General features: G+C 49.2%; 1 long non-coding RNA gene across 1 annotated transcript; it reads left to right on the top strand.

The window, feature by feature from the left end:
* Positions 1 to 1,589: 1,589 nt before the first annotated feature.
* On the top strand, positions 1,590 to 4,194 carry LOC306816245. The gene is made up of 3 exons (XR_013777609.1): positions 1,590 to 1,669; positions 2,192 to 2,275; positions 4,083 to 4,194. It is a non-coding gene; the product is annotated as an uncharacterized lncRNA (long non-coding RNA).
* The last annotated feature ends 9,860 nt before the right edge of the window (positions 4,195 to 14,054 follow it).

Here is a 14,054-nt window from a genome sequence, read left to right as displayed (position 1 = left end):
TTTTAGGTGCTGAAATATGACAGTGAAGATCTGGCATGAAGCCTGTGAGACCCAGGGGTCATCCCAAAGACCCCCAGACAAACAGCAGAGCAACCTAAAAGGAGCAATGTGCAAGGAGGCGTGAAAGCGATTTCCATATGAAGCGAGGAGGCGATGGATTTGTGTGAGGCGAGTTGTGCATTCCTGGTTTGTAGGGAATAAAAGGAGAGGCGCAGGTGGCCACAGGTGTGCGTGTTTTGGAGGAGCTGTCCCCCACGCACCGCAGCGCTGAATAAATACACACCTGCTCTTAGAACTTCTTTTTGTGGGTTTGAGAGTGTTTTTCTGTGCTTCACCATGACCCCTCCCCAGACCTTCCCTGGCCCCTCCCAGGACCCCCCAACACAAGACCCCTCACCAAGACCCCCACGACCCCACCCAAGACTCCAAGACTCCTTCTCAAAGTCCCTCCAGAACCTCCCCAACCCCTCCCAAATCCTTCCAAGGACCCCCCCCAGCCCCCTTCCAAAACCCAGCCCAGGACCCACCAAGAGCCCTTCCGAAAGTGCCCCCACGACCCCTCTTAGGACCCACAGACTACCCCAGACCCCTCCCAAAAACCCCCCACGATCCCACCCATGACCCCCCTGACCCTTTACAGGACCCCCACACCCTCCCAAAGCGCCCCAATACCCCATCCAGACTCCCCCAAGACCTCTCCCCAAAGCACCCGCTACGATCTCTCCCAGACCCCTCCCAAAAGCCCCCCAGACTCCTCCAAAAACTCCCTCCATGACCCCTCTTAGAACCTCCCAGATGCCCCTAAACCCCACCTGACCCCTCTTTGGACCCCAAGACCCCTTCCAAAACCCCCAAGGATCCCCCCAGGCCCCTTCCCAAAACCCCCCAGACCCAACCCCAATCCCAACCCGGGACCCTCCAGAGCCTTCCCAGATCTCCTGAGGCCCCCAAAACCCTCCAAGGAACCCCCCAGAGCCCCCAGTGTCCCCCACAAATCCCCCAGACCTCAGCAAGATCCTCTCAGGACACTCCCAAAACCTCCCCCAGGACCCGTCTGAGACCCCCAGACTCCTCCCCAAGACCTTCCAGACCCCTCCCAAGTTCCCTCCCCCAAACTCCCCCCCAAACCCTCTGAGAACTCCCCCTGGACCCTCCTGAAGACACCCCCAAAGCCCTCCCAGATGCCCCCCACCCCTGCCCCACCTGTCCCTGCGCCACCTCAGCAGCTCCCGCAGCCCCTCGGCCTCTCCCAGCGCCTGCCCCGCACTCTGCAGCGCCTCCCTCAGCGCCCGCCCGAGCCCGGGGCGGGTCCCGGGGGCTGGGGGCGCCTCTCCATGGCCGGCCCTCGGGTCAGAAGGCGCCACTCCCACCTGGCTTCTCATTGGCTGCAGTGGCGCGCGGAAGGCGGGTGCTGCTGAGGGGAGCCGCGCGCTGATTGGTTGGTTCGGGAAGAGGCGTCGCTATTGGCTGAGAGGGGCCCGCGCACACGGTAGCTGGAGAGTGTGAGGGGAGAGCGGCCGTGTAAGAAGCTGAGGTGGGGCCGGGGGAAATGGGGGGATCTGGGGGGAATCTGAGGGGAATTGAAGGATCTGGGCTGCTTTTTGGGGGGGTCTTTGGTGAGAAATGGGGTATCTGAGATGGGTCTGGGGCGGATTTGGGCAGGTTTGAGGTAGGTATGAAGGAAATGGAGTGGTCTCAGGTGGGTCCAGGATGCATCTGGGGGGAATTTGGGCGGTTTGAAGGGTTTTTGCGGGGTCTGAGGTTGATCTGGGGGAGAAATTTGGGGGGGGGGGGCTGCGTTCTGAGGTGGACGGAACTGGGGGCTGTGAGTTGGTTCTGATGAGAAGTGGGAGATTGTGGAGATTTGGGACGGATTTGGGGGAGGTTAAAGGGAAATTGGGGGTCTAAGGTGGGTTTGGGGGAAATGGGGGGTCTGAAGGGGCTTTGGGTTGAGCTTGAGAGCGTTCAGAAGGTTTTTAGTGGGGTCTGAGGGGATTTTTGGGGGTTGTGAGAGGAACTGGATGGGTCTGGGGGGTTTGGGGGAGTGAGGGGTTTTGGGGGGTTCTCAGGTAGGACTGGGGTAAATTTTGGGGGGTCTCAGGTGGTTCTGACCGAGTTTGGAGGGATCTCAGGTGGGTCTGGGGTGGATTTGGAGGTCCCAGCCTCCCCTTGAAACCTCCTGTCCCCACAGAGGGTCCTGGCCATGGCCATACAGGACCCCTGCCCCAACTACACCATCGACATCAACAACTCAACGAGGAGATCAAGAAGGATGGTAAGGGGCTGCTGAGGGGCTGTCCCCATTGTCACCTGTTCTTGTCCCTGTCCAGACTGTCACCTGTGTGTCCCCACTGTCACCTGTCCTTGTCACTGTCCCCAGACCTGTCCCTGTCCCTGTGCCCTCACCTTGTCCCCATCGTTTCCTTGTCCCTGTCATTGTCCCATGTGTCCCCAGAGTCAAAGCAGTCCCTGTCCTCATGGTCACCTGTCCTCTCACCCTGTCCCCATCATCACCTCTGTCCTTGTGATTGTCCTTTCTGTCCTTGTCCCCAGAGCTGAAGGCGTCCCTGTCCCTGTTGTCACTGTTACAACCCCATTGTCTCCAGTGCTAAAGGGGTCTGTGTCCCCATTGTCCCTGTGCTGTCCCCATGTCCTTGTGCTGTCCCCACTGTCACCTGTTCCATGGTGACCGTGCTGTCCTTGTGTCCCCAGAGTTGAAAAACTCCCTTATTCTGGGAAAAAGCCTGAAATACTGATTAAAAAAAAAACCAAAAAAACAAACAAACAACTTAATTCCCTAGGATTACTCTCAAATTAAATTGGGAATAACCCCAAAACTTTTTCTACAAGAAGGCCATGGTGAGACACAAATTTGGGAGAAAATACCAAGATTTGGAGAAAGAATCTGAAACTTTGTAGAAAAATCTTGAAATTCTGGGGAAAATCCTGAATTCCTGGGGGAAAAAAACCAAAAATGCAGCTTCAAATATTGCTAAAATCCATCCTGGAACCTCCCAGAGCTTCTCCTTCTATGAGCAACCTGTGGTCAGAGCCTAATCCTTTGGTAAAATACCTGAATTTTGGGAAACATTCTGAATTCTGGGGAAAAAACCCCTGAAATTCTGGGAAAAAAACAAAAACCCCAGTATCAAATGCCCCCAAAATCCCACAAAAAACCCCAAATCCAACCAGGAATGCTCCAAAACCCAACCAGGAGCTGCCCCAAGGCTTCCTGTGATACAAGCAACTCATGGTGAGAGCTAAATCCTGGGAAAAATCCCCTGAAATTTGGGGAAAATCCTCTGAAATTCTGGGGAAAATCCCAAAATTCTGGGGAAAGAACTGAACTCCAGCCAGCAATTCCCAAAGGTTTCCCTTCTATGCCAAGCCCACGATGAAACCTCAAATTCTACCTGGATTCCCCAAAAATCCCCCTAGGAACTCCTCTAAAATCTCTGAATTCCCCCCAAATTCCTCAGAAACTCCCAAATCCCCCCTCCCCCCCCAATCTCTCTGAATTCCCTCAAATCCTCAGAAAACCCCCAAATCTTTGCTGGAAATGCCCCCAAATCCCCCAGAAACCCCCAATCTCCCAGAGAAACCCAAAAATACCCCTCAAAATCCCTCAGAAAACCCTCAAAAGCTTCATAGAAATGCCCCAAATCCCTCAGAAACCCCAAAATTCCATCTGGAACCTCCCAAAATGCCTCCTGGAACTCCCCCAAATCCCTCAAAAACCTCAAAATCCCTGCTGGAAATCCCTCAAATATCCCTCAGAAATCCCCAAATCCCTCAAAAAACCCCAAATCCTCTTCAAAATCCCTCAGAAACCCCCAAATCCCTCAGAAACCCCAAGATCCCTTCTTGAACCTCCTCAAATTGCCCCAAAATCCATCAGAAACCTCCAAATGTCTCTTGGAGCTCCCTGAAATCCCTCCTGGAAATCTCTCAGAAAAAAATCCTTACCAAAACCCTCTTGGAACCTCTCCAGACCCCTCAGAAACCCCAAAATCTCTCGGAACTCCCACCAAATTGCCCCCAAACCCCTCAGAAACCCCAAAATGTGGGAAGTGCCATTGAAGAGGATCCAGTTCATCAAGATGGACTCGGACATCGCGGCCAAGATGAAGGGAATGTTCGTGGAGCTGGAACAGGACAAGGGGACATAGGGAACAGTGCCTGGGAGTTATGGGGTCAGTTCTGGGGTTTGGGGGTCAGTTCTGGGATTTGGGGTCAGTTCTGGGATTGGGATCAGGATCAGGAGCACAAACGGAACAAGCGCAAGGCCAAGGGTGGGGATGCACCTGGCCCCAAAAAGGGAATAGGGCACAGGGGGCACAGGGAGCTGTGCCTGTGAGTTATGGGGTCACTTAAGAGAGATGGGGTATGGATTGGGGTCACTATGGGATTTGGGAGAGGGTAATTTGGGGTTCTCTCTATGCCTTTGGTATAACTTGGGGTGTTTTTGGGATAATTTGGGATTCTCTCTGTGCTTTGGGGTAACTTTGGGCAGTTTTTGGGGTCTCTCCTCAGGGGATGCTGGCGCAGCCACCCCAGATGCTGCCACACCTGGGGGGGAACTGCCCTACATCCCCCTGGGGCATGATCCCATCCTGGGAATGGCCCCAAACCCTGGAATGGCCCCCATGCCAACCCCATAGCCTGTGAGTGGCCCCCTAACCAGAGTTAAAGGGATTTATAGGGTTAATGGGGGATCGATGGGGTTAATGGGGTCACATGATCCCACCTCTGGAATGGCCCCAAATCCTGGGATCCCCCCAGGAATGGCCCCATCCCCAGGGGATTTTGAGTTTTTGGCAGATTTTTGGGGATTTTTGTGAGATTTGGGGGATGTTTTGGTGTGTATCCGGTGTGACTTTGGGCTGGTTTGGGGCCAATTTTGGCTGGTTTTGGGGTAATTTTGGCTGGTTTTGGGGCTGCTTTTTGGCTGATTTTGATCTGATTTTGTCTGTTTGGGGCTGATCTTTGCTGATCTTTGCTGATTTTGGGTTGTTTCCCCTGTTCCCAGCTGTCAGAGAACCCCCCCAAACCACATTCTGTTCTTGACCAAGCTCCCTGAGGAGATCAAGGAGCTGATGCTGTCCATGCTCTTCCAGCAATGAGAACCAGGAATCGGGAATTCCAGGGGCTGCAGGATCTCAGTGTGGGGAGGGGGTGGAACTATGGGGGAAATATCAGGATTTTGGGGTGGTTTCTGGATTTTTGGAGGAATGTTTCTGGATTGGGGGTGGGGAGGGCGGGGGAATTTCCGGATTTTTGGGCAACATTTCTGAATTTTTGAGGCAAAATTCCTGAATTTTAGGGGGAACATTCCCAGGTTTTTTTTGGAGAAACATCCCCAAACTTTTGAGGGGAACATTGCTGGGTTTTTAGGGGGAATGTTTTGAATTTTTAGGGAACACTTCTGAATTTTTGAGGGGACATTCCCAGGTTTTTTGGGAACCATTCCCGGATTTTTGGGGGGACATTGCCATGTTTTTGGGGACATTGCCATGTTTTGGGGGAACATTCCTGGGGTTTTTGAGGGAACATTTCTGAATTTTGAGAAAAATTCCTGAACTTTTGAGGGTACATTCCTGAATTTTTTGAGGAGCATTCCCAGGGGTTTTGGGGTACCATTCACTAGTTTTTGTCGGGGCATTCCCGAATTTTTGGGGGTACCACTTCCAGGTTTTTGTGGTACCGTTCCCAGAGCTTTTGGGACCATTCCCAGATTTTGTGGGGGCCATTCCAAAATTTTGTGGTACCATATCTTGGTTTTTTGGGGTACCATTCCCAGGTGTTTTGGGGTACCATTCTTGGTTTTTTTAGGGGAACATTCCTGAGGTTTTTGAGGGAACATTCCTGAACTTTTTGAGGACCATTCCCTGGTATTTTGGGTTGCCATTCCCGGTTTTTTGGGTGCCATTCCCAGGTGTTTTGGGGTGCCATTCCCGGTTTTTGGGTACTATTCCCAGGTGTTTTTTGGGACCAATTCCCAGGTGTTTTTGGGACCATTCCCAGGTGTTTTTGGTACCATTCCCAGATGGTTTTGGTACCATTCCCAGAGTGTTTTGGTACCATTCCAGGTGTTTTTGGGTACCATTCCCAAGGTGTTTTGGGACCATTCCCAGGTGGTTTTGGGACCTTCCCAGGTGTTTTTGGTACCATTCCCAGGTGTTTTGGGTACCATTCCCAGGTGGTTTTTGGGACCATTCCCAGGTGGTTTTTGGTACCATTCCCAGGTGTTTTTGGTACCATTCCCAGGTATTTTGGGTACCATTCCCAGGTGTTTTTGGGTGCCATTCCCAGGTGGTTTTGGTACCATTCCCAGGTGTTTTTGGTACCATTCCCAGGTGTTTTTGGTACCATTCCCAGGTGTTTTGGGTACCATTCCCAGGTGTTTTTGGGGACCATTCCCGGTTTTTGGGCTGTCCCTCGCCCCGTTCCCCGTGCCAGGTTCCTGGGTTCAAGGAGCTGCGCTGGTGCCCGGGCCCCACGACATCACCGGCGTAGAGTTGGACACCGAGGTGCAGGTGGGCGCTGTCCACGGGGCCCTGCAGGGCTCCAGGATCACCCGAGGCAACTCCACAGAGATCTCCTTCAACAAAAAGTGACCCCAAACCTGCCCAAACACCCCCAAAACCTAAGAAAACATGCCTGGATACCCCAAAATTCCAGAGAAATGCCTCAAAACTGCCCCCAATACTCCAAAACTGCCTTCAAACACCCCAAAATTCCAGAGAAATGCCTCAAGACTGTCCCTGGATACCCCAAAACTGCCCCCAAACACCCCAAAATCCCAGATAAATGCTTTAAAACTGCCCCTGGACACTCCAAAACTGCCTCGAAACATCCCAAATCTTTTCAGGCTGCCCCAAAATCTACTAGAAACAACCCAAAATCCCATAGAAACACCCTAAAATTCCTCCAAACCACCCAAAAATGCCTCAAAGCTGTCCCCAAATATTCCAAAATTCTCAAAACCAGTCCAAAACACTAAAAATCCCTGAAAACTGCCCCAAAAAATGGTCCTGACCCTGCCCTCAAACCTTCCCACTGCCCCCAATCCCCCACGTAAGTTCAGCTGCACCAAATCCTACTTTCTTTATCCTAAACCTTTTTTTTTAATCCCAAATCCTCCTTTTTCAAACTTCAAAATCTTTCTTTGTGCCCCCCGAATGTCCTTTTCAGACCCCAAATTCTCCTTTTCCCACCTCAAACACTCCTTTTTACACCCCAAATCTTTTGAGCATCCCAAACCCTTTTTCCCACCCCAAATTCTCCTTTTCCCACTCCAAATCCCCTTTTCTCAACTCAAATCCTTTTCTGTCCATCCAAAATCTCCTTTTCCATCCCAAAATCCCCCTTTTCCACCCAAAATCTTTTTCAATCCCGAATCTCCTTTCCATTCCCAAATCCTTCCCCTTTTACCCCAAAATCTCCTTTTCCCACCGCAAATCCCCTTTTAGGGTTCCCCAGGTATTTTTGGGGTTCCCCAGGGGTTTTTTGGGTTTTTTCCACCCCCAGTATTGGGGTCTCTGCAGCCATTGCATATGGACCTGCCCCCACCCCAAATAAATCCCAAATCAACTCCAAATAAATCCCAAATCAACCCCAAACCATCCCCAGATGACCCTTGCTGTGCCCCCCAGGGCTGGAGTGGTTTTGGGGGGCAGTTTGGGGTCTGGTGGGGTTGACCCCAAAGTTTGGGGATGGGGGAGGTTTGATCCTAAAGTTTGGAGGGGTTTGACACCCCAGGGTTTGGGATCAGGGGGTTTGACCACAGAATTTGGGGATCAGGGGGGTTGGACACCCCCAATATTTCAAACCCCAACGTTTGGGAATTGGGGGTTTTGACCCCAAAATTTGGGGGTTGGGGATGTTTGATTCCAGGATTTGAGAGGTTTTGACCCCCCCCAGGTTTGGGGTGGCGGTTGAGATCAAAACAATTCCCTGAAAACAGTGGCAGGATTGGGATTGGGAACAGGATCAGGATTGGGAACAGGATTGGGATTGAGAATGAAATAGGGATTGGGAATGGATCAGGATTGGGAAAGGGATCGAGGTGGCAAATGAGATAGGGATCAGAAATGAGAATGAGATCAGGAATGGGGACAGGAACAGAATTGGGAATGGGAGCAGGACTGGGAACAGGATCGGGATTGGGAATGTGATCAAGAATGGAACTGGGATCAGGAACAGGAATGAAATACAGATTGGGAATGAGATCGGGATTGGGAACAGATTTGGGATTGGGAATGGGAACGAGACTGGGAATGAAGGATCAGAAATGGGAATGAGATTGGGAATGGGAACAGGATAAGGATTGGGAATGGGAGCGGGATAAAGATTGGGAACAGGAACGGGATTTGGAATGGCAATGGGATTGGAATTGGGAAGGGAAATGGGAATTGGAATTGGGAAAGGAAATGGGAACAGGATTTGGAATGGGAGCAGGATAAGGATTGGGATTGGGATTTGGAATGGGAATGAAACAGGGATTGGGAATGTGAAAGGGATTAGAATTGGGAAAGGGATCGAGACTGGGAATGAGACTGCAATCAGAAACGGGAACAAGATTGGGAATGGTAAGGAGATAGGGATGTGGAACAGGAATGGGATCAGGATTGGAATGGGATTGGGATCAGGAACAGGATTGGGAATGGCATCGGAAAGGGGAATGGGAAGAAGATTGAGAATGGAATGGGAAATGAGATAGGGATTGGGAACACGACTGGGAACAGGAACGGGTTTGGGAACAGGAGCAGGAACGAGATGGAGATTGGGAACAGGAATGGGAACCAGGATCGGGATGCTAAAGTTGTGACACAAAATGGGTGCCTTGGCTGGGACATCTCAAATTGAGAGAAGCACAACCAGGATGGGCTAGGAACAACTTTTCCTGGGTGGGAACTGGAATTCCAGAGCCTGGCAGTGTGAGCTATGCAGGACCATCCAGACTGTGATCATGGGGGATGGGATCACATGGGCTGGGGATCCTCCAGACTGGGACTTGTACAGAACTGGGACCAGATGGGATCAGGGCCTTCCAGGACTGGGATTGTACAGACTGGGACCATATGGACCGGGATGGCTGCACCAGAACAATGCGAACTGAGATGGTCCGCCCCACCCAGGGGTCCCTCCCAGTCCTGCCCGTCCATGTGGGGGCGCAGCCAAAACTCCCCGTAGTGAACAAGGAGGCCCCAGAGTACTCTCGTGTCTGTCTCCATCCTGGCCCGGTCTCAATTTCAGATTGGAGCAGTCTGGAGCACTCCAAGAACTGATTTAGTCCTGGTCTGAATCTCGATCCCAGAGTGCTTCAGGTCTCAGTCTCATTCGTGGTTCTATAGTGGTGCCAGTCTCGGTGCCAGTGTGTTCTAGTTTCAGTCTTGTCTTGGTTTTGAATGGTTTCAGTCCAGTGGTGGTGCTGGTGCCAGTGTTGATCTCAGTGTGCTCCCAGTGCCAATGGTCAGTCTCAGGCCGGGCCTGGAGTGTGTTGCCAGTCTCAGTTCTGCAGCTGGTGCTGCTCTCATTCTTATTTCTGGAGGTCTCCTGGTCCGGTGCTGGTCCCAGTGTCCGTCAAGGTCCTCAGTTTGGTCCCAGTGCCAGTTCTGGGGAGGGTTTCAGTCTTGGTCGAATCCCAGGGCCTGTCTTGAAGAGGTGCCAGTCTCGGTTCCGCTCTTGGTCTGGTCCCAGTCTTGATCTCCACCCAGGTTCTGAGGCTGGTCTCAATGCCTGTCCAGGGAATTTTATCAACGATTGAGGAGGACAGGAACTACTGACTATGATCAGAATCCAAATGTATTGTGAGCTACATTGCTTATTACACCATTTTAGGAAGCACTAATTTTTTACTACATTCATTGTGATAAACATCACCCAAACAACACTTTACATTTCTACTTATTTGATTCAATTCTTCTTTTCTGTTGCCAGTCTCGATCTAATCTTCTTGTAATCACCAAAGCTCTATTGTTCTTGCCAAGGCGTCCTGGTTATCAAACTGCAAATGCCATTAAATCCACAGCACTCTCTTGTCTCAGCTTCCACAGTGCTGGTCTCAGTCTGGATCCAACAGTGGTGCCAGTCTCTGGTGCCAGTGCCAGTGTCTGTTTTCAGTTTTGGATCAATGTCAGTCTTGGTCCTGATGTTAGAGCAATCCCAGTCACTGTGCTGGTTGTAAGAGTCGGTCTGAAGTTTCTCTGATCTGCTCCACAACCATCATCAGAGACCCCGGGACCCCACCACTTGCTCTGGACAGGAATTTCTGGCCTGGCCCAGGTGGATGCTTGCCAAAGACTGTTTGTGGGTGTGCTTGGTGCTTGCCATGGTACACTGCGCTCAGCAGGGTACTGGCTGTAGTGTCCTGTTCCACCTGTTTCTTGGAGCAATGGTCTATGCATACTATAGTCCATAAATCTCTCCAACTTTTGGCCAGAGGCCACTTGCTTTGGAAAAGGACTATAAAAAGTGACTTTCCTAAGAGACTTTGAGATCTCTTTCTCCCCAAAGGAGTTGAAGAGCATTCTCATCGGATGGCCACGAGGATGCGGTCCGTCTGTTGATAGCTATGTCCCATCCTTTCCCTCTCTCACACTCTCTCTCTCTTTTTGCTTTGTTTCCTTTACCTCTCTCTCTCTCTCCCTCAAAACTGAATTGTTCACTCACAATAAACTGCATTATTTTTTCTACTTAACAAACCTGAGTCTCTTGCTTTTGTCTATTGCAGCCTGGGGTCGAACGAACAATCACGGACCCCCGTTCGGGTTGAGCAGATTGGTGACATTATAAACTGGCGTCACGCACAGGATTTCTGACAGACACAAGGGTTGCTGGTTGTGTGTAGTCTGTAACAGGGGAAGGATGTCTTGCTCCAGCTGCACCTAGCTGGCCACCTCGACAGGGTGAGCCAGACTAGAAAGCAAGGGGGACATTTCAGATTTCCCACAAACTGCACACACCTAGGTGAAAAGCATCCCTACACTCAATTGAGGATTCTGTCCAGAAATTCACAAAAGATCTCTTGGTGCAAAAGGCAGAACTGTAATGTTCTTGTTGTCTATTATTTTGTATGTGTGTACTGACCTCCCTAGAGTTAGGGAGAATACTGCACAGGCTGAGGAGTGCTTGTGTAACTCTAGTTGTTTTTGTTGTTTTTTGACTGCCTGGATCATGAAGAGACAAGCTGTTTTGTAACTAAGGTAGTACCTCCCAAGCAGTGTGGTCTCTTCACCCCCCCAGGGAAGAGGGGGCTGTGCTCAGCGGAAAGCTGTGCTTAAGTCTTGACCTCTCTGAAGTGGTGCTTTCCCCTTTGCAAAAATGACAGAAAAGCATAATACTAAAGATAAAGATGCATTCTTCACTTTACCAGACCTTCCCAAGGGGGAGAAGAGTGGGCACACAGTAACTGGTTTAATTTAGAAAATGTGATTGATAGGATACATTCTTTGCAACATGAAACAAAATTCAAACTGGGCAGAAATAAGACCATTCTCTGCTCACTTTTGGGGGCCTTACAGCAGCTATAGAAACTGGCTTTATGCGAAGAAGTGAAGAAAGAACTATTATTGACTCCCTACAAAATTTAGTGGAAATTCTACAAAAGCAATTAGATGACGAAAGGAATGAGAATCATGCTTTGAGAGATGAGAATCATTCTTTAGGAACTGCCTTAAGAAAAGAACACACCAACACTTTAAAACACACTGATTTACCAAAAAAACAAAGGAGAAAGAAACTAATCAAATATATCCTCAAAAAGAACTAACTCTGATGAAAAATAGTGGGGAACATTGCTGCCCTACCTTGAAACCTGTGGTTAAAACAGAATACAATTGTATCAATGATGAGAATTTTAACCCACAAATAACCACTACAAAAATCCTGTACACTGCTACTGAATTATCAGAACAAGAAGCTAGCTGGCACTGGGGCCTTGGAGCTCTCTTAACAATGGGTGACAAATTTAACTTATGGTCCCTAACTCAGCATGCTGGTTTTTGGGCAGGGGGGCTTAACCTTTGGAAATGGGAGACCTTGTAGCTTTAGTTGGTACCCCCAACCAATTCCTAGATATCACAAAGCTGCCTGCTTGCAAATTATACATGAAATAAAATTCACTGCTGGCTGTAAATCACCTATGCAATTACCTGTAAATGTAGAACAATACCCTCTTCTCTCTGGTGGCAAAGAAGGGCTCAAACTGGTTATACAGGACTTGCAAAACTCCCCTGTATGGCCAATCCAAAAACCCAAACCTGACAATGTGGCTGTTTATCAATATATTTATGATACCCTTGTGGGAGGAGATGAAATAGAAGTAGTGGGGGATACCCAACAAAAATTAATCTCCCATTTGGAAAGCCCTAATTTGCAGATTGCTTCAGAGAAAATTCAAAAACCTTCTCAAGAAGTGAAGTTTTTCAAAACAGCCACTACTGGGGCTGCCCCCCCCCCCCCCCCCTAGGGTGGCCCAGAAATCCTCAGTAACAGAAGGAACTGTAAAAAATCTGGCAATAACAGAAACTGAGAACTTGGGTAGCAGCTACAACAAACCTGCCTCAGTAATTAAAGTAGCCTCTGCTTTCTCCCCCAATCTTTGTTCAGTAATTTTTTGTTGACTAATGCTTCTGCTGAACAAATTATTGCTGGGGGATGGGGTGACTCTTGGGTTGGGGTGCTGATGGTTTTTTGGGTGTTTTCCAGCTTGAAGTGCAGAGTGCCTCCTTTGTTTGCAACTACACTGACTGTCATTTTGTGTTTAAAGGAGGTACAGAGTGGCTTCCTTCTTGGCAGCAAAATGATTGGGAAGTTAACAGAATTCCAGTCTGTGTTACATGCTGGATAGTTCCATCATTTTAACCTCCTGCCTCTTTGTGGCAGATTCTGTTGTGTTTACTTTTCACAGAATAATACCATGGAACATGAAGTTTAATCCCTCATTGAACTGTATGCAGTTATGGCACAGGACCTTACAGTTGTGTTTTATTTTGTGAAGATTCAAAATCAAAATTGAACTGTTGCACAATTTTCCCCAAAAAATTATGTGTGTGAGAAACAACACAAAATATAAAGGGGAACTTGATGTTAATGTTGTAACACCTACTACCCAACTGCCAGTTATACTGAGCCTGAAAATTTTTGAAATTGGACTTTAGGTAATTCGGAAAACTGGCCAACAGCAAATATTGTTTAATTCGGCATGGCCTTTTAAACAAGTCAAATTGCCAATGCAAAACAATGTCTCAGTAATTCAGACAGCTTGTTCACCTTTTCTAGGGGTGGACAACCAGGTTGCAAAAAGCAGGATGCTTTAAAGAAACAAACAAGAGACATAACCGGTGTTGTGGGAACAAGATTGGGAATTTTGAATAGTATTGATTAGAAGTATCAATAAATTGACTAACATCTCTTTAGCTCTCTGCTGTATCCAGGCTCAATTGTGGATGCAGTCAGTTGCTGCCTCAATTGTACGAGAAGTCGAGGAGGCCACTTTTCCTACTGAAATTCGGAGAACAATTTGGAATAATGCCCATAATTTTGAAAAAAGAATACCAATCCTGGTGAAGCTACTACCCCAGCATAAACACAGCCACAGCCTTTGCACTGACCATATGTAATGTTTCAGTACATTCAATATTCCTGTCCTGGTTTGAAAGGACAGGTGTCTGCCAGTAAAGGCAGAAGTTTTCCTTTGAAATAGAGACTTTAGTTCCACTCCGCCCAGATATTATAATTGTTTGAATCAAGGACTCTGAGGCAGAGATAAGGGGGTAGGAATAACAGCTTTTTTACTAATATATCCAACCATACAATCAGAAAACAACAGCAGTTGTTAAAATTGCTAACAGAACAGAATAGATAACTCGGTTTCAGTCCCTTCTTTAGATGCAAGCACGCTGTCTCTGTGCCAGTCCCGTGCTGCAGCTGGAACAAAGCCTGGAGCTGCGAGGGCAGGGGGAGGGGGCGGCAGCGGCACGCCGGTCTCGGGTGGGAACGGGCTGAGCGGCGGCTCCTCACTCACCGTGTGTGTCCGGGTGATCAGCTGT

Source organism: Erithacus rubecula (assembly GCF_903797595.1).
Source record: "Erithacus rubecula genome assembly, contig: scaffold_457_arrow_ctg1, whole genome shotgun sequence".
In the NCBI taxonomy this organism is placed as follows: domain Eukaryota; kingdom Metazoa; phylum Chordata; class Aves; order Passeriformes; family Muscicapidae; genus Erithacus; species Erithacus rubecula.
This window is presented reverse-complemented; position numbering and strand designations above follow the sequence as displayed.